Raw genomic sequence first — 25,395 nt, 5'->3', positions numbered from 1 at the left:
TGTGTTAATTCGTCAATGTGAGGGAGCGAGGGATGCAGTAAAGGAGGAATAATGCATCGGAAAAGAGATATTCGGAACCCCAAAGAAAATCCTATCGTTTCCGTAGAAACGTATCTCGATTTAGGACGACAATGCAGGGAATCCAGAGTATTTCATTTGGACGCAAATTGTGTGTTAATTCGTCAATGAGAGGGAGCGAGGGATGCAGTAAAGGAGGAATAATGCATCGGAAAAGAGATACTCGGAACCCCAAAGAAAATCCTACCGTTTCCGTAGAAACGTATCTCGATTAAGAAAGATAATGCAGGGAACCCAGAGTATTTCATATGGACGCAATTTGTGTGTTAATTCGGCAATGTGAGGGAGCGAGGGATGCAGTAAAGGAGGAATAATGCATCGGAAAAGAGATACTCGGAACCCCAAAGAAAATCCTGTCGTTTCCGTAGAAACGAATCCTGATTTAGAAGGACAATGCAGGGAATCCAGAGTATTTCACATGGACGCAAATTGTGTGTTAATTCGTCAATGTGAGGGAGCGAGGGATGCAGTAAAGGAGGAATAATGCATCGGAAAAGAGATACTCGGAACCCCAAAGAAAATCCTATCGTTTCCGTAGAAACGTATCTTGATTTAGAAGGACAATACAGGGAATCCAGAGTATTTGATATGGACGCAAATTGTGTGTTAATTCGTCAATGTGAGGGAGCGAGGGATGCAGTAAAGGAGGAATAATGCATCGGAAAAGAGATACTCGACTCCCAAAAGAAAATCCTACCGTTTCCGTAGAAACGTATCTCGATTAAGAAAGATAATGCAGGGAACCCAGAGTATTTCATATGGACGCAATTTGTGTGTTAATTCGGCAATGTGAGGGAGGGAGGGATGCAGTAAAGGAGGAATAATGCATCGGAAAAGAGATACTCGGAACCCCAAAGAAAATCCTGTCGTTTCCGTAGAAACGAATCCTGATTTAGAAGGACAATGCAGGGAATCCAGAGTATTTCACATGGACGCAAATTGTGTGTTAATTCGTCAATGTGAGGGAGCGAGGGATGCAGTAAAGGAGGAATAATGCATCGGAAAAGAGATACTCGGAACCCCAAAGAAAATCCTTTCGTTTCCGTAGAAACGTATCTCGATTTAGAAGGACAATGCAGGGAATCCAGAGTATTTCATATGGACGCAAATTGTGTGTTAATTCGTCAATGATAGTTAGCGAGGGATGCAGTAAAGGAGGAATAATGCATCGGAAAAGAGATAATCGGAACCCCAAAGAAAATCCTATCGTTTCCGTAGAAACGTATCTCGATTTAGAAGGACAAAGCAGGGAATCCTGAGTATTTCATATGGACGCAAATTGTGTGTTAATTCGTCAATGTGAGGGAGCGAGGGATGCAGTAAAGGAGGAATATTGCATCGGAAAAGAGATACTCGGAACGCCAAAGTTAATTCTATCGTTTCCGTAGAAACGTATCTCGATTTAGGAGGACAATGCAGGGAATCCAGAGTATTTCATATGGACGCAAATTGTGTGTTAATTCGACAATGTGAGGGAGCGAGGGATGCAGTAAAGGAGGAATAATGCATCGGAAAAGAGATACTCGGAACCCCAAAGGAAATCCTATCGTTTCCGTAGAAACGTATCTCGATTTAGGAGGACAATGCAGGGAATCCAGATTGTTTCATATGGACGCAAATTGTGTGTTAATTTGTCAATGTGAGGGAGAGAGGGATGCAGTAAAGGAGGAATAATGCATCGGAAAAGAGATACTCGGAACCCCAAAGAAAATCCTATCGTTTCCGTAGAAACATATCTTGATTTACAAGGACAGTGCAGGGAATCCAGAGTATTTCATATGGATGCGAATTGTGTGTTAATTCGTCAATGTCAGGGAGCGAGGGGTGCAGTAAAGGAGGAATAATGCATCGGAAAAGAGATACTCGGAACCCCAAAGAAAATCCTATCGTTTCCGTAGAAACGTATCTCGATTTAGAAGGACAATGCAGGGAATCCAGGGTATTTCATATGGACGCAAATTGTGTGCTAATTCGTCAATGTGAGGAAGCGAGGGATGCAGTAAAGGAGGAATAATGCATCGGAAAAGAGATACGCGGAACCCCAAAGAAAATCCTATCGTTTCCGTAGAAACGTATCTCGATTTAGAAGGACAATGCAGGGAATCCAGAGTATTTCATATGGACGCAAATTGTGTGTTAATTCGTCAATATGAGGGAGCGAGGGATGCAGTAAACGAGGAATAATGCATCGGAAAAGAGATACTCGGAACCCCAAAGAAAATCCTATCGTTTCCGTAGAAACGTATCTCGATTTAGAAGGACAAAGCAGGGAATCCAGAGTATTTCATATGGACGCCAATTGTGTGTTAATTCGTCAATGTGAGGGAGCGAGGGATGCAGTAAAGGAGGAATATTGCATGTAAAGGAGGAATATTGCATCGGAAAAGAGATACTCGGAACCCCAAAGAAAATCCTATCGTTTCCGTAGAAACGTATCTCGATTTAGGAGGACAATGCAGGGAATCCAGTGTATTTCATATGGACGCAAATTGTGTGTTAATTCGGCAATGTGAGGGAGCGAGGGATGCAGTAAAGGAGGAATAATGCATCGGAAAAGAGATACTCGGAACCCCAAAGAAAATCCTATCGTTTCCGTAGAAACGTATCTCAATGTAGGAGGACAATGCAGGGAATCCAGATTATTTCATATGGACGCAAATTGTGTGTTAATTCGTCAATATGAGGGAGCGAGGGATGCAGTAAAGGAGGAATAATGCATCGGAAAAGAGATACTCGGAACCCCGAAGAAAGTCCTGTCGTTTCCATAAAAACGTATCTTGATTTACAAGGACAATGCAGGGAATCCAGAGTATTTCATATGGACGCGAATTGTGTGTTAATTCGTCAATGTCAGGGAGCGAGGGATGCAGTAAAGGAGGAATAATGCATCGGAAAAGAGATACTCGGAACCCCAAAGAAAATCCTATCGTTTCCGTAGAAACGTATCTCGATTTAGAAGGACAATGCAGGGAATCCAGGGTATTTCATATGGACGCAAATTGTGTGTTAATTCCTCAATGTGAGGAAGCGAGGGATGCAGTAAAGGAGGAATAATGCATCGGAAAAGAGATAAGCAGAACCCCAAAGAAAATCCTATCGTTTCCGTAGAAACGTATCTCGATTTAGAAGGACAATGCAGGGAATCCAGAGTATTTCATATGGACGCAAATTGTGTGTTAATTCGTCAATATGAGGGAGCGAAAGATGCAGTAAAGGAGGAATAATGCATCGGAAAAGAGATACTCGACTCCCAAAAGAAAATCCTATCGTTTCCGTAGAAACGTATCTTGATTTAGAAGGTAAATGCAGGGAATCCAGAGTATTTCATATGGACGCAAATTGTGTGTTAATTCGTCAATGTGAGGGAGCGAGGGATGCAGTAAAGGAGGAATAATGCATCGGAAAAGAGATACTCGAACCCCAAAGAAAATCCTATCGTTTCCGTAGAAACGTATCTTGATTTAGAAGGACAATGCAGGGAATCCTGAGTATTTCATATGGACGCAAATTGTGTGTTAATTCGTCAATGTGATGGAGCGAGTGATGCAGTAAAGGAGGAATAATGCATCGGAAAAGAGATATTCGGAACCCCAAAGAAAATCCTATCGTTTCCGTAGAAACGTATCTCGATTTAGAAAGATAATGCAGGGAATCCTGAGTATTTCATATGGACGCAAATTGTGTGTTAATTCGTCAATGTGATGGAGCGAGTGATGCAGTAAAGGAGGAATAATGCATCGGAAAAGAGATATTCGGAACCCCAAAGAAAATCCTATCGTTTCCGTAGAAACGTATCACGATTTAGGACGACAATGCAGGGAAACCAGGGTATTTCATATGGACGCAAATTATGTGTTAATTCGTCAATGTGAGGGAGCGAGGGATGCAATAAAGGAGGAATAATGCATCGGAAAAGAGATACTCGGAACCCCAAAGAAAATCGTATCGTTTCCGTAGAAACGTATCTCGATTTAGAAGGACAATGCAGGGAATCCAGGGTATTTCATATGGACGCAAATTGTGTGTCAATTCGTCAATGTGAGGAAGCGAGGGATGCAGTAAAGGTGGAATAATGCATCGGAAAAGAGATACGCAGAACCCCAAAGAAAATCCTATCGTTTCCGTAGAAACGTATCTCGATTTAGAAGGACAATGCAGGGAATCCAGAGTATTTCATATGGACGCAAATTGTGTGTTAATTCGTCAATGTGAGGGGGCCAGGGATGCAGTAAAGGAGGAATAATGCATCGGAAAAGAGATACTCGACTCCCACAAGAAAATCCTATGTTTTCCGTAGAAACGTATCTCGATTTAGAAAGATAATGCAGGGAACCCAGAGTATTTCATATGGACGCAATTTGTGTGTTAATTCGGCAATGTGAGGGAGCGAGGGATGCAGTAAAGGAGGAATAATGCATCTGAAAAGAGATACTCGGAACCCCAAAGAAAATCCTGTCGTTTCCGTAGAAACGAATCCCGATTTAGAAGGACAATGCAGGGAATCCAGAGTATTTCATATGGACGCAAATTGTGTGTTAATTCGTCAATGTGAGGGAGCGAAGGATGCAGTAAAGGAGGAATAATGCATCGGAAAAGAGATACTAGAACCCCAAAGAAAATCCTATCGTTTCCGTAGAAACGTATCTCGATTTAGAAGGACAATGCAGGGAATCCAGAGTATTTCATATGGACGCAAATTGTGTGTTAATTCGTCAATGTGAGGGAGCGAGGGATGCAGTAAAGGAGGAATAATTCATCGGAAAAGAGATACTCGACTCCCAAAAGAAAATCCTATGGTTTCCGTAGAAACGTATCTCGATTTAGAAAGATAATGCAGGGAACCCAGAGTATTTCATATGGACGCAATTTTTGTGTTAATTCGGCAATGTGAGAGAGCGAGGGATGCAGTAAAGGAGGAATAATGCATCTGAAAAGAGATACTCGGAACCCCAAAGAAAATCCTATGGTTTCCGTAGAAACGTATCTCGATTTAGAAGGACAACGCAGGGAATCCTGAGTATTTCATATGGACGCAAATTCTGTGTTAATTCGTCAATGTGATGGAGCGAGTGATGCAGTAAAGGAGGAACAATGCATCGGAAAAGAGATATTCGGAACCCCAAAGAAAATCCTATCGTTTCCGTAGAAACGTATCTCGATTTAGGACGACAATGCAGGGAATCCAGAGTATTTCATATGGACGCAAATTGTGTGTTAATTCGTCAATGTGAGGGAGCGAGGGATGCAGTAAAGGAGGAATAATGCATCGGAAAAGAGATACTCGGAACCCCAAAGAAAATCCTATCGTTTCCGTAGATACGTATCTCGATTTAGAAGTACAATGCAGGGAATCCTGAGTATTTCATATGGACGCAAATTGTGTGTTAATTCGTCAATGTGAGGGAGCGAGGGATGCAGTAAAGGAGGAATAATGCATCGGAAAAGAGATACTCGGAACCCCAAAGAAAATCCTATCGTTTCCGTAGAAACGTATCTCGATTTAGAAGGACAATGCAGGGAATCCAGAGTATTTCATATGGACGCAAATTGTGTGTTAATTCGTCAATATGAGGGAGCGAGGGATGCAGTAAAGGAGGAATAATACATCGGAAAAGAGATACTCGGAACCCCAAAGAAAATCCTATCGTTTCCGTAGAAACGTATGTCGATTTAGAAGGACAAAGCAGGGAATACTGAGTATTTCATATGGACGCAAATTGTGTGTTAATTCGTCAATGTGAGGGAGCGAGGGATTCAGTAAAGGAGGAATATTGCATGTAAAGGAGGAATATTGCATCGGAAAAGAGATACTCGGAACCCCAAAGAAAATCCTATCGTTTCCGTAGAAACGTATCTCGATTTAGGAGGACAATGCAGGGAATCCAGTGTATTTCATATGGACGCAAATTGTGTGTTAATTCGGCAATGTGAGGGAGCGAGGGATGCAGTAAAGGAGGAATAATGCATCGGAAAAGAGATACTCGGAACCCCAAAGAAAATCCTATCGTTTCCGTAGAAACGTATCTCAACGTAGGAGGACAATGCAGGGAATCCAGATTATTTCATATGGACGCAAATTGTGTGTTAATTCGTCAATGTGAGGGAGCGAGGGATGCAGTAAAGGAGGAATAATGCATCGGAAAAGAGATACTCGGAACCCCGAAGAAAATCCTGTCGTTTCCGTAAAAACGTATCTTGATTTACAAGGACAATGCAGGGAATCCAGAGTATTTCATATGGACGCGAATTGTGTGTTAATTCGTCAATGTCAGGGAGCGAGGGATGCTGTAAAGGTGGAATAATGCATCGGAAAAGAGATACTCGGAACCCCAAAGAAAATCCTATCGTTTCCGTAGAAACGTATCTCGATTTAGAAGGACAATGCAGGGAAGCCAGGGTATTTCATATGGACGCAAATTGTGTGTTAATTCGTCAATGTGAGGAAGCGAGGGATGCAGTAAAGGAGGAATAATGCATCGGAAAAGAGATACGCAGAACCCCAAAGAAAATCCTATCGTTTCCGTAGAAACGTATCTCGATTTAGAAGGACAATGCAGGGAATCCAGAGTATTTCATATGGACGCAAATTGTGTGTTAATTCGTCAATATGAGGGAGCGAAAGATGCAGTAAAGGAGGAATAATGCATCGGAAGAGAGATACTCGACTCCCAAAAGAAAATCCTATCGTTTCCGTAGAAACGTTTCTTGATTTAGAAGGTAAATGCAGGGAATCCAGAGTATTTCATATGGACGCAAATTGTGTGTTAATTCGTCAATGTGAGGGAGCGAGGGATGCAGTAAAGGAGGAATAATGCATCGGAAAAGAGATACTCGAACCCCAAAGAAAATCCTATCGTTTCCGTAGAAACGTATCTCGATTTAGAAGGACAATGCAGGGAATCCTGAGTATTTCATATGGACGCAAATTGTGTGTTAATTCGTCAATGTGATGGAGCGAGTGATGCAGTAAAGGAGGAATAATGCATCGGAAAAGAGATATTCGGAACCCCAAAGAAAATCCTATCGTTTCCGTAGTAACGTATCTCGATTTAGAAAGATAATGCAGGGAATCCTGAGTATTTCATATGGACGCAAATTGTGTGTTAATTCGTCAATGTGATGGAGCGAGTGATGCAGTAAAGGAGGAATAATGCATCGGAAAAGAGATATTCGGAACCCCATAGAAAATCCTATCGTTTCCGTAGAAACGTATCACGATTTAGGACGACAATGCAGGGAATCCAGAGTATTTCATATGGACGCAAATTGTGTGTTAATTCGTCAATGTGAGGGAGCGAGGGATGCAGTAAAGGAGGAATACTGCATCGGAAAAGAGATACTCGGAACCCCAAAGAAAATCCTATCGTTTCCGTAGAAACGTATCTCGATTTAGAAGGACAATGCAGGGAATCCCGGGTATTTCATATGGACGCAAATTGTGTGTTAATTCGTCAATGTGAGGAAGCGAGGGATGCAGTAAAGGAGGAATAATGCATCGGAAAAGAGATACGCAGAACCCCAAAGAAAATCCTATCGTTTCCGTAGAAACGTATCTCGATTTAGAAGGACAATGCAGGGAATCCAGAGTATTTCATATGGACGCAAATTGTGTGTTAATTCGTCAATGTGAGGGAGCCAGGGATGCAGTAAAGGAGGAATAATGCATCGGAAAAGAGATACTCGACTCCCAAAAGAAAATCCTATGTTTTCCGTAGAAACGTATCTCGATTTAGAAAGATAATGCAGGGAACCCAGAGTATTTCATATGGACGTAATTTGTGTGTTAATTCGGCAATGTGAGGGAGCGAGGGATGCAGTAAAGGAGGAATAATGCATCTGAAAAGAGATACTCGGAACACCAAAGAAAATCCTGTCGTTTCCGTAGAAACGAATCCCGATTTAGAAGGACAATGCAGGGAATCCAGAGTATTTCATATGGACGCAAATTGTGTGTTAATTCGTCAATGTGAGGGAGCGAGGGATGCAGTAAAGGAGGAATAATGCATCGGAAAAGAGATACTAGAACCCCAAAGAAAATCCTATCGTTTCCGCAGAAAAGTATCTCGATTTAGAAGGACAATGCAGGGAATCCAGAGTACTTCATATGGACGCAAATAGTGTGTTAATTCGTCAATGTGAGGGAGCGAGGGATGCAGTAAAGGAGGAATAATGCATCTGAAAAGAGATACTCGGAACCCCAAAGAAAATCCTATGGTTTCCGTAGAAACGTATCTCGATTTAGAAGGACAATGCAGGGAATCCTGAGTATTTCATATGGACGCAAATTGTGTGTTAATTCGTCAATGTGATGGAGCGAGGGATGCAGTAAAAGGAGGAATAATGCATCGGAAATGAGATACTCGGAACCCCAAAGAAAATCCTGACGTTTACGTAGAAACGTATCTCGATTTAGAAGTACAATGCAGGGAATCCAGAGTATTTCATATGGACGCAAATTGTGTGTTAATTCGTCAATATGAGGGACCGAGGGATGCAGTAAAGGAGGAATAATGCATCGGAAAAGAGATACTCGACTCCCAAAAGAAAATCCTATCGTTTCCGTAGAAACGTATCTTGATTTAGAAGGTAAATGCAGGGAATCCAGAGTATTTCATATGGACGCAAATTGTGTGTTAATTCGTCAATGTGAGGGAGCGAGGGATGCAGTAAAGGAGGAATAATGCATCGGAAAAGAGATATTCGGAACCCCAAAGAAAATCCTATCGTTTCCGTAGAAACTTATCTCGATTTAGGACGACAATGCAGGGAATCCAGAGTATTTCATTTGGACGCAAATTGTGTGTTAATTCGTCAATGTGAGGGAGCGAGGGATGCAGTAAAGGAGGAATAATGCATCGGAAAAGAGATACTCGGAACCCCAAAGAAAATCCTATCGTTTCCGTAGAAACGTATCTCGATTTAGAAGTACAATGCAGGGAATCCAGAGTATTTCATATGGACGCAAATTGTGTGTTAATTCGTCAATATGAGGGAGCGAGGGATGCAGTAAAGGAGGAATAATGCATCGGAAAAGAGATACTCGACTCCCAAAAGAAAATCCTATCGTTTCCGTAGAAACGTATCTTGATTTAGAAGGTAAATGCAGGGAATCCAGAGTATTTCATATGGACGCAAATTGTGTGTTAATTCGTCAATGTGAGGGAGCGAGGGATGCAGTAAAGGAGGAATAACGCATCGGAAAAGAGATATTCGGAACCCCAAAGAAAATCCTATCGTTTCCGTAGAAACTTATCTCGATTTAGGACGACAATGCAGGGAATCCAGAGTATTTCATTTGGACGCAAATTGTGTGTTAATTCGTCAATGTGAGGGAGCGAGGGATGCAGTAAAGGAGGAATAATGCATCGGAAAAGAGATACTCGGAACCCCAAAGAAAATCCTATCGTTTCCGTAGAAACGTATCTCGATTTAGAAGTACAATGCAGGGAATCCAGAGTATTTCATATGGACGCAAATTGTGTGTTAATTCGTCAATGAGAGGGAGCGAGGGATGCAGTAAAGGAGGAATAATGCATCAGAAAAGAGATACTCGGAACCCCAAAGAAAATCCTATCGTTTCCGTAGAAACGTATCTCGATTTAGGAGGACAATGCAGGGAATCCAGATTATTTCATATGGACGCAAATTGTGTGTTAATTCGTCAATGTGAGGGAGCGAAGGATGCAGTAAAGGAGGAATAATGCATCGGAAAAGAGATACTCGGAACCCCAGAAAAAATCCTATCGTTTCCGTAGAAACGTATCTTGATTTACAAGGACAATGCAGGGAATCCAGAGTATTTCATATGGACGCGAATTGTGTGTTAATTCGTCAATGTCAGGGAGCGAGGGATGCAGTAAAGGAGGAATAATGCATCGGAAAAGATATACTCGGAACCCCAAAAGAAATCCTATCGTTTCCGTAGAAATGTATCTCGATTTAGAAGGACAATGCAGGGAATCCAGGGTATTTCATATGGACGCAAATTGTGTGTTAATTCGTCAATGTGAGGAAGCGAGGGATGCAGTAAAGGAGGAATAATGCATCGGAAAAGAGATACTCGGAACCCCAAAGAAAATCCTATCGTTTCTGTAGAAACGTATCTCGATTTAGAAGGACAATGCAGGGAATCCAGAGTATTTCATATGGACGCAAATTGTGTGTTAATTCGTCAATATGAGGGAGCGAGGGATGCAGTAAAGGAGGAATAATGCATCGGAAAAGAGATACTCGGAACCCCAAAGAAAATCCTATCGTTTCCGTAGAAACGTATCTCGATTTAGAAGGACAAAGCAGGGAATCCTGAGTATTTCATATGGACGTAAATTGTGTGTTAATTCGTCAATGTGAGGGAGCGAGGGATGCAGTAAAGGAGGAATAATGCATCGGAAAAGAGATACTCGGAACCCCAAAGGAAATCCTATCGTTTCCGTAGAAACGTATCTCGATTTAGGAGGACAATGCAGGGAATCCAGATTATTTCATATGGACGCAAATTGTGTGTTAATTCGTCAATGTGAGGGAGCGAGGGATGCAGTAAAGGAGGAATAATGCATCGGAAAAGAGATACTCGGAACCCCAAAGAAAATCCTATCGTTTCCGTAGAAACGTATCTCGATTTAGAAGGACAATGCAGGGAATCCAGAGTATATCATATGGACGCAAATTGTGTTTTAATTTGTCAATGTGAGGAAGCGAGGGATGCAGTAAAGGAGGAATAATGCATCGGAAAGGAGATACGCGGAACCCCAAAGATAATCCTATCGTTTCCGTAGAAACGTATCTCGATTTAGAAGGACAATGCAGGGAATCCAGAGTATTTCATATGGACGCAAATTGTGTGTTAATTCGTCAATATGAGGGAGCGAGGGATGCAGTAAAGGAGGAATAATGCATCGGAAAAGAGATACTCGACTCCCAAAAGAAAGTCCTATCGTTTCCGTAGAAACGTATCTTGATTTAGAAGGTAAATGCAGGGAATCCAGAGTATTTCATATGGACGCAAATTGTGTGTTAATTCGTCAATGTGAGGGAGCGAGGGATGCAGTAAAGGAGGAATAATGCATCGGAAAAGAGATATTCGGAACCCCAAAGAAAATCCTATCGTTTCCGTAGAAACGTATCTCGATTTAGGACGACAATGCAGGGAATCCAGAGTATTTCATTTGGACGCAAATTGTGTGTTAATTCGTCAATGTGAGGGAGCGAGGGATGCAGTAAAGGAGGAATAATGCATCGGAAAAGAGATACTCGGAACCCCAAAGAAAATCCTATCGTTTCCGTAGAAACGTATCTCGATTTAGAAGTACAATGCAGGGAATCCAGAGTATTTCATATGGGCGCAAATTGTGTGTTAATTCGTCAATGTGAGGGAGCGAGGGATGCAGTAAAGGAGGAATAATGCATCGGAAAAGAGATACTCGGAACCCCAAAGAAAATCCTGTCGTTTACGTAGAAACGAATCCCGATTTAGAAGGACAATGCAGGGAATCCAGAGTATTTCATATGGACGCAAATTGTGTGTTAATTCGTCAATGTGAGGGAGCGAGGGATGCAGTAAAGGAGGAATAATGCATCGGAAAAGAGATACTCGGAACCCCAAAGAAAATCCTATCGTTTCCGTAGAAACGTATCTTGATTTAGAAGGACAATACAGGGAATCCAGAGTATTTGATATGGACGCAAATTATGTGTTAATTCGTCAATGTGAGGGAGCGAGGGATGCAGTAAAGGAGGAATAATGCATCGGAAAAGAGATACTCGACTCCCAAAAGAAAATCCTATCGTTTCCGTAGAAACGTATCTCGATTAAGAAAGATAATGCAGGGAACCCAGAGTATTTCATATGGACGCAATTTGTGTGTTAATTCGGCAATGTCAGGGAGCGAGGGATGCAGTAAAGGAGGAATAATGCATCGGAAAGGAGATACTCGGAACCCCAAAGAAAATCCTGTCGTTTCCGTAGAAACGAATCCCGATTTAGAAGGACAATGCAGGGAATCCAGAGTATTTCATATGGACGCAAATTGTGTGTTAATTCGTCAATGTGAGGGAGCGAGGGATGCAGTAAAGGAGGAATAATGCATCGGAAAAGAGATACTCGGAACCCCAAAGAAAATCCTTTCGTTTCCGTAGAAACGTATCTCGATTTAGAAGGACAATGCCGGGAATCCAGAGTATTTCATATGGACGCAAATTGTGTGTTAATTCGTCAATGATAGTTAGCGAGGGATGCAGTAAAGGAGGAATAATGCATCGGAAAAGAGATACTCGGAACCCCAAAGAAAATCCTATCGTTTCCGTAGAAACGTATCTCGATTTAGAAGGACAATGCAGGGAATCCAGGGTATTTCATATGGACGCAAATTGTGTGTTAATTCGTCAATGTGAGGAAGCGAGGGATGCAGTAAAGGAGGAATAATGCATCGGAAAAGAGATACGCGGAACCCCAAAGAAAATCCTATCGTTTCAGTAGAAACGTATCTCGATTTAGAAGGCCAATGCATGGAATCCAGAGTATTTCATATGGACGCAAATTGTGTGTTAATTCGTCAATATGAGGGAGCGAGGGATGCAGTAAAGGAGGAATAATGCATCGGAAAAGAGATACTCGGAACCCCAAAGAAAATCCTATCGTTTCCGTAGAAACGTATCTCGATTTAGAAGGACAAAGCAGGGAATCCTGAGTATTTCATATGGACGCAAATTGTGTGTTAATTCGTCAATGTGAGGGAGCGAGGGATGCAGTAAAGGAGGAATATTGCATGTAAAGGAGGAATATTGCATCGGAAAAGAGATACTCGGAACCCCAAAGAAAATCCTATCGTTTCCGTAGAAACGTATCTCGATTTAGGAGGACAATGCAGGGAATCCAGTGTATTTCATATGGACGCAAATTGTGTGTTAATTCGGCAATGTGAGGGAGCGAGGGATGCAGTAAAGGAGGAATAATGCATCGGAAAAGAGATACTCGGAACCCCAAAGAAAATCCTATCGTTTCCGTAGAAACGTATCTCGATGTAGGAGGACAATGCAGGGAATCCAGATTATTTCATATGGACGCAAATTGTGTGTTAATTCGTCAATGTGAGGGTGCGAGGAATGCAGTAAAGGAGGAATAATGCATCGGAAAAGAGATACTCGGAACCCCGAAGAAAATCCTGTCGTTTCCGTAAAAACGTATCTTGATTTACAAAGACAATGCAGGGAATCCAGAGTATTTCATATGGACGCGAATTGTGTGTTAATTCATCAATGTCAGGGAGCGAGGGGTGCAGTAAAGGAGGAATAATGCATCGGAAAAGAGATACTCGGAACCCCAAAGAAAATCCTATCGTTTCCGTAGAAACGTATCTCGATTTAGAAGGACAATACAGGGAATCCAGTGTATTTCATATGGACGCAAATTGTGTGTTAATTCGTCAATGTGAGGAAGCGAGGGATGCAGTAAAGGAGGAATAATGCATCGGAAAAGAGATACGCAGAACCCCAAAGAAAATCCTATCGTTTCCGTAGAAACGTATCTCGATTTAGAAGGACAATGCAGGGAATCCAGAGTATTTCATATGGACGCAAATTGTGTGTTAATTCGTCAATATGAGGGAGCGAAAGATGCAGTAAAGGAGGAATAATGCATCGGAAAAGAGATACTCGACTCCCAAAAGAAAATCCTATCGTTTCCGTAGATACGTATCTTGATTTAGAAGGTAAATGCAGGGAATCCAGAGTATTTCATATGGACGCAAATTGTGTGTTAATTCGTCAATGTGAGGGAGCGAGTGATGCAGTAAAGGAGGAATAATGCATCGGAAAAGAGATACTCGAACCCCAAAGAAAATCCTATCGTTTCCGTAGAAACGTATCTCGATTTAGTAGGACAATGCAGGGAATCCTGAGTACTTCATATGGACGCAAATTGTGTGTTAATTCGTCAATGTGATGGAGCGAGTGATGCAGTAAAGGAGGAATAATGCATCGGAAAAGAGATATTCGGAACCCCAAAGAAAATCCTATCGTTTCCGTAGAAACGTATCTTGATTTAGAAAGATAATTCAGGGAATCCTGAGTATTTCATATGGACGCAAATTGTGTGTTAATTCGTCAATGTGAGGGAGCGAGTGATGCAGTAAAGGAGGAATAATGCATCGGAAAAGAGATATTCGGAACCCCAAAGAAAATCCTATCGTTTCCGTAGAAACGTATCTCGATTTAGGACGACAATGCAGGGAATCCAGAGTATTTCATATGGACGCAAATTGTGTGTTAATTCGTCAATGTGACGGAGCGAGGGATGCAGTAAAGGAGGAATAATGCATCGGAAAAGAGATACTCGGAACCCCAAAGAAAATCCTATCGTTTCCGTAGAAACGTATCTCGATTTAGAAGGACAATGAAGGGAATCCAGGGTATTTCATATGGATGCAAATTGTGTGTTAATTCGTCAATGTGAGGAAGCGAGGGATGCAGTAAAGGAGGAATAATGCATCGGAAAAGAGATACGCAGAACCCCACAGAAAATCCTATCGTTTCCGTAGAAACGTATCTCGATTTAGAAGGACAATGCAGGGAATCCAGAGTATTTCATATGGACGCAAATTGTGTGTTAATTCGTCAATGTGAGGGAGCCAGGGATGCAGTAAAGGAGGAATAATGCATCGGAAAAGAGATACTCGACTCCCAAAAGAAATTCCTATGTTTTCCGTAGAAACGTATCTCGATTTAGAAAGATAATGCAGGGAACCCAGAGTATTTCATATGGACGCAATTTGTGTGTTAATTCGGCAATGTGAGGGAGCGAGGGATGCAGTAAAGGAGGAATAATGCATCCGAAATGAGATACTTGGAACCCCTAAGAAAATCATATCGTTTCCGTAGAAACGTATCTCGATTTAGAAGGACAATGCAGGGAATCCAGGGTATTTCATATGGACGCTAATTGTGTGTTAATTCGTCAATGTGAGGAAGCGAGGGATGCAGTAAAGGAGGAATAATGCATCGGAAAAGAGATACGCGGAACCCCAAAGAAAATCCTATCGTCTCCGTAGAAACGTATCTCGATTTAGAAGGCCAATGCAGGGAATCCAGAGTATTTCATATGGACGCAAATTGTGTGTTAATTCGTCAATATGAGGGAGCGAGGGATGCAGTAAAGGAGGAATAATGCATCGGAAAAGAGATACTCGGAACCCCAAAGAAAATCCTATCGTTTCCGTAGAAACGTATCTCGATTTAGAAGGACAAAGCAGGGAATCCTGAGTATTTCATATGGACGCAAATTGTGTGTTAATTCGTCAATGTGAGGGAGCGAGGGATGCAGTAAAGGAGGAATATTGCATGTAAAGGAGGAATATTGCATCGGAAAAGAGATACTCGGAACCCCAAAGAAAATCCTATCTTTTCCGTAGAAACGTATCTCGATTTAGGAGGACAATGCAGGGAATCCAGTGTATTTCATATGGACGCAAATTGTGTGTTAATTCGGCAATGTGAGGGAGCGAGGGATGCAGTAAAGGAGGAATAATGCATCGGAAAAGAGATACTCGGAACCCCAAAGAAAATCCTATAGTTTCCGTAGAAACGTATCTCGATGTAGGAGGACAATGCAGGGAATCCAGATTATTTCATATGGACGCAAATTGTGTGTTAATTCGTCAATGTGAGGGAGCGAGGGATGCAGTAAAGGAGGAATAATGCATCGGAAAAGAGATACTCGGAACCCCGAAGAAAATCCTGTCGTTTCCGTAAAAACGTATCTTGATTTACAAGGACAATGCAGGGAATCCAGAGTATTTCATATGGACGCGAAATGTGTGTTAATTCGTCAATGTCAGGGAGCGAGGGATGCAGTAATGGAGGAATAATGCATCGGAAAAGTGATACTCGGAACCCCAAAGAAAATCCTATCGTTTCCGTAGAAACGTATCTCGATTTAGAAGGACAATGCAGGGAATCCAGGGTATTTCATATGGACGCAAATTGTGTGTTAATTCGTCAATGTGAGGAAGCGAGGGATGCAGTAAAGGAGGAATAATGCATCGGAAAAGAGATACGCAGAACCCCAAAGAAAATCCTATCGTTTCCGTAGAAACGTATCTCGATTTAGAAGGACAATGCAGGGAATCCAGAGTATTTCATATGGACGCAAATTGTGTGTTAATTCGTCAATATGAGGGAGCGAAAGATGCAGTAAAGGAGGAATAATGCATCGGAAAAGAGATACTCGACTCCCAAAAGAAAATCCTATCGTTTCCGTAGAAACGTATCTTGATTTAGAAGGTAAATGCAGGGAATCCAGAGTATTTCATATGGACGCAAATTGTGTGTTAATTCGTCAATGTGAGGGAGCGAGGGATGCAGTAAAGGAGGAATAATGCATCGGAAAAGAGATACTCGAAACCCAAAGAAAATCCTATCGTTTCCGTAGAAACGTATCTCGATTTAGAAGGACAATGCAGGGAATCCTGAGTATTTCATATGGACGCAAATTGTGTGTTAATTCGTCAATGTGATGTAGCGAGTGATGCAGTAAAGGAGGAATAATGCATCGGAAAAGAGATATTCGGAACTCCAAAGTAAATCCTATCGTTTCCGTAGAAACGTATCTCGATTTAGAAAGATAATGCAGGGAATCCTGAGTATTTCATATGGACTCAAATTGTGTGTTAATTCGTCAATGTGATAGAGCGAGTGATGCAGTAAACGAGGAATAATGCATCGGAAAAGAGATATTCGGAACCCCAAAGAAAATCCTATCGTTTCCGTAGAAACGTATCTCGATTTAGGACGAAAATGCAGGGAATCCAGAGTATTTCATATGGACGCAAATTGTGTGTTAATTCGTCAATGTAAGGGAGCGAGGGATGCAGTAAAGGAGGAATAATGCATCGGAAAAGAGATACTCGGAACCCCAAAGAAAATCCTATCGTTTCCGTAGAAACGTATCTCGATTTAGAAGGACAATGAAGGGAATCCAGGGTATTTCATATGGACGCAAATTGTGTGATAATTCGTTAATGTGAGGAAGCGAGGGATGCAGTAAAGGAGGAATAATGCATCGGAAAAGAGATACGCAGAACCCCAAAGAAAATCCTATCGTTTCCGTAGAAACGTATCTCGATTTAGAAGGACAATGCAGGGAATCCAGAGTATTTCATATGGACGCAAATTGTGTGTTAATTCGTCAATGTGAGGGAGCCAGGGATGCAGTAAAGGAGGAATAATTCATCGGAAAAGAGATACTCGACTCCCAAAAGAAAATCCTATGGTTTCCGTAGAAACGTATCTCGATTTAGAAAGATAATGCAGGGAACCCAGAGTATTTCATATGGACGCAATTTGTGTGTTAAATCGGCAATGTGAGAGAGCGAGGGATGCAGTAAAGGAGGAATAATGCATCTGAAAAGAGATACTCGGAACCCCAAAGAAAATCCTATGGTTTCCGTAGAAACGTATCTCGATTTAGAAGGACAATGCAGGGTATCCTGAGTATTTCATATGGACGCAAATTGTGTGTTAATTCGTCAATGTGATGGAGCGAGTGATGCAGTAAAGGAGGAATAATGCATTGGAAAAGAGATATTCGGAACCCCAAAGAAAATCCTATCGTTTCTGTAGAAACGTATCTCGATTTAGGACGACAATGCAGGGAATCCAGAGTATTTCATATGGACGCAAATTGTGTGTTAATTCGTCAATGTGAGGGAGCGAGGGATGCAGTAAAGGAGGAATAATGCATCGGAAAAGAGATACTCGGAACCCCAATGAAAATCCTATCGTTTCCGTAGATACGTATCTCGATTTAGAATTACAATGCAGGGAATCCTGAGTATTTCATATGGACGCAAATTGTGTGTTAATTCGGCGATGTGAGGGAGCGAGTGATGCAGTAAAGGAGGAATAATGCATCGGAAAAGAGATATTCGGAACTCCAAAGAAAATCCTATCGTTTCCGTAGAAACGTATCTCGATTTAGAAGGTAAATGCAGGGAATCCAGAGTATTTCATATGGACGCAAATTGTGTGTTAATTCGTCAATGTGAGGGAGCGAGGGATGCAGTAAAGGAGGAATAATGCATCGGAAAAGAGATACTCGAAACCCAAAGAAAATCCTATCGTTTCCGTAGAAACGTATCTCGATTTAGAAGGACAATGCAGGGAATCCTGAGTATTTCATATGGACGCAAATTGTGTGTTAATTCGTCAATGTGATGTAGCGAGTGATGCAGTAAAGGAGGAATAATGCATCGGAAAAGAGATATTCGGAACTCCAAAGAAAATCCTATCGTTTCCGTAGAAACGTATCTCGATTTAGAAAGATAATGCAGGGAATCCTGAGTATTTCATATGGACTCAAATTGTGTGTTAATTCGTCAATGTGATAGAGCGAGTGATGCAGTAAACGAGGAATAATGCATCGGAAAAGAGATATTCGGAACCCCAAAGAAAATCCTATCGTTTCCGTAGAAACGTATCTCGATTTAGGACGAGAATGCAGGGAATCCAGAGTATTTCATATGGACGCAAATTGTGTGTTAATTCGTCAATGTAAGGGAGCGAGGGATGCAGTAAAGGAGGAATAATGCATCGGAAAAGTGATACTCGGAACCCCAAAGAAAATCCTATCGTTTCCGTAGAAACGTATCTCGATTTAGAAGGACAATGAAGGGAATCCAGGGTATTTCATATGGACGCAAATTGTGTGATAATTCGTTAATGTGAGGAAGCGAGGGATGCAGTAAAGGAGGAATAATGCATCGGAAAAGAGATACGCAGAACCCCAAAGAAAATCCTATCGTTTCCGTAGAAACGTATCTCGATTTAGAAGGACAATGCAGGGAATCCAGAGTATTTCATATGGACGCAAATTGTGTGTTAATTCGTCAATGTGAGGGAGCCAGGGATGCAGTAAAGGAGGAATAATGCATCGGAAAAGAGATACTCGACTCCCAAAAGAAAATCCTATGTTTTCCGTAGAAACGTATCTCGATTTAGAAAGATAATGCAGGGAACCCAGAGTATTTCAAATGGACGCAATTTGTGTGTTAATTCGGCAATGTGAGGGAGCGAGGGATGCAGTAAAGGAGGAATAATGCATCCGAAAAGAGATACTCGGAACACCAAAGAAAATCCTGTCGTTTCCGTAGAAACGAATCCCGATTTTGAAGGACAATGCAGGGAATCCAGAGTATTTCATATGGACGCAAATTGTGTGTTAATTCGTCAATGTGAGGGAGCGAGGGATGCAGTAAAGGAGGAATAATGCATCGGAAAAGAGATACTAGAACCCCAAAGAAAATCCTATCGTTTCCGTAGAAACGTATCTCGATTTAGAAGGACAATGCAGGGAATCCAGAGTATTTCATATGGACGCAAATTGTGTGTTAATTCGTCAATGTGAGGGAGCAAGGGATGCAGTAAAGGAGGAATAATTCATCGGAAAAGAGATACTCGACTCCCAAAAGAAAATCCTATGGTTTCCGTAGAAACGTATCTCGATTTAGAAAGATAATGCAGGGAACCCAGAGTATTTCATATGGACGCAATTTGTGTGTTAAATCGGCAATGTGAGAGAGCGAGGGATGCAGTAAAGGAGGAATAATGCATCTGAAAAGAGATACTCGGAACCCCAAAGAAAATCCTATGGTTTCCGTAGAAACGTATCTCGATTTAGAAGGACAATGCAGGGTATCCTGAGTATTTCATATGGACGCAAATTGTGTGTTAATTCGTCAATGTGATGGAGCGAGTGATGCAGTAAAGGAGGAATAATGCATTGGAAAAGAGATATTCGGAACCCCAAAGAAAATCCTATCGTTTCCGTAGAAACGTATCTCGATTTAGGACGACAATGCAGGGAATCCAGAGTATTTCATATGGACGCAAATTGTGTGTTAATTCGTCAATGTGAGGGAGCGAGGGATGCAGTAAAGGAGGAATAATGCATCGGAAAAGAGATACTCGGAACCCCAATGAAAATCCTATCGTTTCCGTAGATACGTATCTCGATTTAGAATTACAATGCAGGGAATCCTGAGTATTTCATATGGACGCAATTTGTGTGTTAATTCGTCAATGTGATGGAGCGAGGGATGCAGTAAAGGAGGAATAATGCATCGGAAAAGAGATACTCGGAACCCCAAAGAAAATCCTGTCGTTTACGTAGAAACGTATCTCGATTTAGAAGTACAATGCAGGGAATCCAGAGTATTTCATATGGACGCAAATTGTGTGTTACTTCGTCAATATGAGGGAGCGAGGGATGCAGTAAAGGAGGAATAATGCATCGGAAAAGAGATACTCGACTTCCAAAAGAAAATCCTATCGTTTCCGTAGAAACGTATCTTGATTTAGAAGGTAAATGCAGGGAATCCAGAGTATTTCATATGGACGCAAATTGTGTGTTAATTCGTCAATGTGAGGGAGCGAGGGATGCAGTAAAGGAGGAATAATGCATCGGAAAAGAGATATTCGGAACCCCAAAGAAAATCCTATCGTTTCCGTAGAAACGTATCTCGATTTAGGACGACAATGCAGGGAATCCAGAGTATTTCATTTGGACGCAAATTGTGTGTTAATTCGTCAATGTGAGGGAGCGAGGGATGCAGTAAAGGAGGAATAATGCATCGGAAAAGAGATACTCGGAACCCCAAAGAAAATCCTAACGTTTCCGTAGAAACGTATCTCGATGTAGAAGTACAATGCAGGGAATCCAGAGTATTTCGTATGGACGCAAATTGTGTGTTAATTCGTCAATGTGAGGGAGCGAGGGATGCAGTAAAGGAGGAATAATGCATCGGAAAAGAGATACTCGGAAATCCAAAGAAAATCCTGTCGTTTACGTAGAAACGAATCCCGATTTAGAAGGACAATGCAGGGAATCCAGAGTATTTCATATGGACGCAAATTGTGTGTTAATTCGTCAATGTGAGGGAGCGAGGGATGCAGTAAAGGAGGAATAATGCAACGGAAAAGAGATACTCGGAACCCCAAAGAAAATCCTATCGTTTCCGTAGAAACGTATCTTGATTTAGAAGGACAATACAGGGAATCCAGAGTATTTCATATGGACGCAAATTGTGTGTTAATTCGTCAATGTGAGGGAGCGAGGGATGCAGTAAAGGAGGAATAATGCACCGGAAAAGAGATACTCGACTCCCAAAAGAAAATCCTATCGTTTCCGTAGAAACGTATCTCGATTAAGAAAGATAATGCAGGGAACCCAGAGTATTTCATATGGACGCAATTTATGTAGTAATTCGGCAATGTGAGGGAGCGAGGGATGCAGTAAATGAGGAATAATGCATCGGAAAAGAGATACTCGGAACCCCAAAGAAAATCCTGTCGTTTCCGTAGAAACGAATCCCGATTTAGAAGGACAATGCAGGGAATCCAGAGTATTTCATATGGACGCAAATTGTGTGTTAATTCGTCAATGTGAGGGAGCGAGGGATGCAGTAAAGGAGGAATAATGCATCGGTAAAGAGATACTCGGAACCCCAAAGAAAATCCTTTCGTTTCCGTAGAAACGTATCTCGATTTAGAAGGACAATGCAGGGAATCCAGAGTATTTCATATGGACGCAAATTGTGTGTTAATTCGTCAATGATAGTTAGCGAGGGATGCAGTAAAGGAGGAATAATGCATCGGAAAAGAGATAATCGGAACCCCAAAGAAAATCCTATCGTTTCCGTAGAAACGTATCTCGATTTAGAAGGACAAAGCAGGGAATCCTGAGTATTTCATATGGACGCAAATTGTGTGTTAATTCGTCAATGTGAGGGAGCGAGGGATGCAGTAAAGGAGGAATATTGCATCGGAAAAGAGATACTCGGAACCCCAAAGAAAATCCTATCGTTTCCGTAGAAACGTATCTCGATTTAGGAGGACAATGCAGGGAATCCAGAGTATTTCATATGGACGCAAATTGTGTGTTAATTCGACAATATGAGGGAGGGAGGGATGCAGTAAAGGAGGAATAACGCATCGGAAAAGAGATACTCGGAACCCAAAAGGAAAACCTATCGTTTCCGTAGAATCGTATCTCGATTTAGGAGGACAATGCAGGGAATCCAGATTATTTCATATGGACGCAAATTGTGTGTTAATTCGTCAATGTGAGGGAGCGAGGGATGCAGTAAAGGAGTAATAATGCATCGGAAAAGACATACTCGGAACCCCAAGGAAAATCCTATCGTTTCCGTAGAAACGTATCTCGATTTAGAAGGACAATGCAGGGAATCCAGAGTATATCATATGGACGCAAATTGTGTGTTAATTCGTCAATGTGAGGGAGCGAGGGATGCAGTAAAGGAGGACTAATGCATCGGAAAAGAGATACTCGGAACCCCAAAGAAAATCCTATCGTTTCCGTAGAAACGTATCTTGATTTACAAGGACAATGCAGGGTATCCTGAGTATTTCATATGGACGCAAATTGTGTGTTAATTCGTCAATGTGATGGAGCGAGTGATGCAGTAAAGGAGGAATAATGCATTGGAAAAGAGATATTCGGAACCCCAAAGAAAATCCTATCGTTTCCGTAGAAACGTATCTCGATTTAGGACGACAATGCAGGGAATCCAGAGTATTTCATATGGACGCAAATTGTGTGTTAATTCGTCAATGTGAGGGAGCGAGGGATGCAGTAAAGGAGGAATAATGCATCGGAAAAGAGATACTCGGAACCCCAATGAAAATCCTATCGTTTCCGTAGATACGTATCTCGATTTAGAATTACAATGCAGGGAATCCTGAGTATTTCATATGGACGCAAATTGTGTGTTAATTCGTCAATGTGATGGAGCGAGGAATGCAGTAAAGGAGGAATAATGCATCGGAAAAGAGATACTCGGAACCCCAAAGAAAATCCTGTCGTTTACGTAGAAACGTATCTCGATTTAGAAGTACAATGCAGGGAATCCAGAGTATTTCATATGGACGCAAATTGTGTGTTAATTCGTCAATATGAGGGAGCGAGGGATGCAGTAAAGGAGGAATAATGCATCGGAAAAGAGATACTCGGAACCCCAAAGAAAATCCTATCGTTTCCGTAGAAACGTATCTTGATTTAGAAGGACAATACAGGGAATCCAGAGTATTTCATATGGACGCAAATTGTGTGTTAATTCGTCAATGTGAGGGAGCGAGGGATGCAGTAAAGGAGGAATAATGCACCGGAAAAGAGATACTCGACTCCCAAAAGAAAATCCTATCGTTTCCGTAGAAACGTATCTCGATTAAGAAAGATAATGCAGGGAACCCAGAGTATTTCATATGGACGCAATTTATGTGTTAATTCGGCAATGTGAGGGAGCGAGGGATGCAGTAAATGAGGAATAATGCATCGGAAAAGAGATACTCGGAACCCCAAAGAAAATCCTGTCGTTTCCGTAGAAACGAATCCCGATTTAGAAGGACAATGCAGGGAATCCAGAGTATTTCATATGGACGCAAATTGTGTGTTAATTCGTCAATGTGAGGGAGCGAGGGATGCAGTAAAGGAGGAATAATGCATCGGTAAAGAGATACTCGGAACCCCAAAGAAAATCCTTTCGTTTCCGTAGAAACGTATCTCGATTTAGAAGGACAATGCAGGGAATCCAGAGTATTTCATATGGACGCAAATTGTGTGTTAATTCGTCAATGATAGTTAGCGAGGGATGCAGTAAAGGAGGAATAATGCATCGGAAAAGAGATAATCGGAACCCCAAAGAAAATCCTATCGTTTCCGTAGAAACGTATCTCGATTTAGAAGGACAAAGCAGGGAATCCTGAGTATTTCATATGGACGCAAATTGTGTGTTAATTCGTCAATGTGAGGGAGCGAGGGATGCAGTAAAGGAGGAATATTGCATCGGAAAAGAGATACTCGGAACCCCAAAGAAAATCCTATCGTTTCCGTAGAAACGTATCTCGATTTAGGAGGACAATGCAGGGAATCCAGAGTATTTCATATGGACGCAAATTGTGTGTTAATTCGACAATATGAGGGAGGGAGGGATGCAGTAAAGGAGGAATAACGCATCGGAAAAGAGATACTCGGAACCCAAAAGGAAAACCTATCGTTTCCGTAGAATCGTATCTCGATTTAGGAGGACAATGCAGGGAATCCAGATTATTTCATATGGACGCAAATTGTGTGTTAATTCGTCAATGTGAGGGAGCGAGGGATGCAGTAAAGGAGTAATAATGCATCGGAAAAGAGATACTCGGAACCCCAAGGAAAATCCTATCGTTTCCGTAGAAACGTATCTCGATTTAGAAGGACAATGCAGGGAATCCAGAGTATATCATATGGACGCAAATTGTGTGTTAATTCGTCAATGTGAGGGAGCGAGGGATGCAGTAAAGGAGGACTAATGCATCGGAAAAGAGATACTCGGAACCCCAAAGAAAATCCTATCGTTTCCGTAGAAACGTATCTTGATTTACAAGGACAATGCAGGGAATCCAGAGTATTTCATATGGACGCGAATTGTGTGTTAATTCGTCAATGTCAGGGAGCGAGGGATGCAGTAAAGGAGGAATAATGCATCGGAAAAGAGATACTCGGAACCCCAAAGAAAATCCTATCGTTTCCGTAGAAACGTATCTCGATTTAGAAGGACAATGCAGGGAATCCAGGGTATTTCATATGGACGCAAATTGTGTGTTAATTCGTCAATGTGAGGAAGCGAGGGATGCAGTAAAGGAGGAATAATGCATCGGAAAAGAGATACGCGGTACCCCAAAGAAAATCCTATCGTTTCCGTAGAAACGTATCTCGATTTAGAAGGACAATGCAGGGAATCCAGAGTATTTCATATGGACGCAAATTGTGTGTTAATTCGTCAATATGAGGGAGCGAGGGATGCAGTAAAGGAGGAATAATGCATCGGAAAAGAGATACTCGGAACCCCAAAGAAAATCCTATCGTTTCCGTAGAAACGTATCTCGATTTAGAAGGACAAAGCAGGGAATCCTGAGTATTTCATATGGACGCAAATTGTGTGTTAATTCGTCAATGTGAGGGAGCGAGGGATGCAGTAAAGGAGGAATATTGCATCGGAAAAGAGATACTCGGAACCCCAAAGAAAATCCTATCGTTTCCGTAGAAACGTATCTCGATTTAGGAGGACAATGCAGGGAATCCAGTGTATTTCATATGGACGCAAATTGTGTGTTAATTCTGCAATGTGAGGGAGCGAGGGATGCAGTAAAGGAGGAATAATGCATCGGAAAAGAGATACTCGGAACCCCAAAGAAAATCCTATCGTTTCCGTAGAAACATATCTCGATGTAGGAGGACAACGCAGGGAATCCAGATTATTTCATATGGAC

The sequence above is a fragment of the Schistocerca nitens genome, chromosome 2, assembly GCF_023898315.1.
Source record: "Schistocerca nitens isolate TAMUIC-IGC-003100 chromosome 2, iqSchNite1.1, whole genome shotgun sequence".
NCBI classification, from domain to species: Eukaryota; Metazoa; Arthropoda; class Insecta; order Orthoptera; family Acrididae; genus Schistocerca; species Schistocerca nitens.
Note: the sequence above shows the minus strand (reverse complement) of the source record.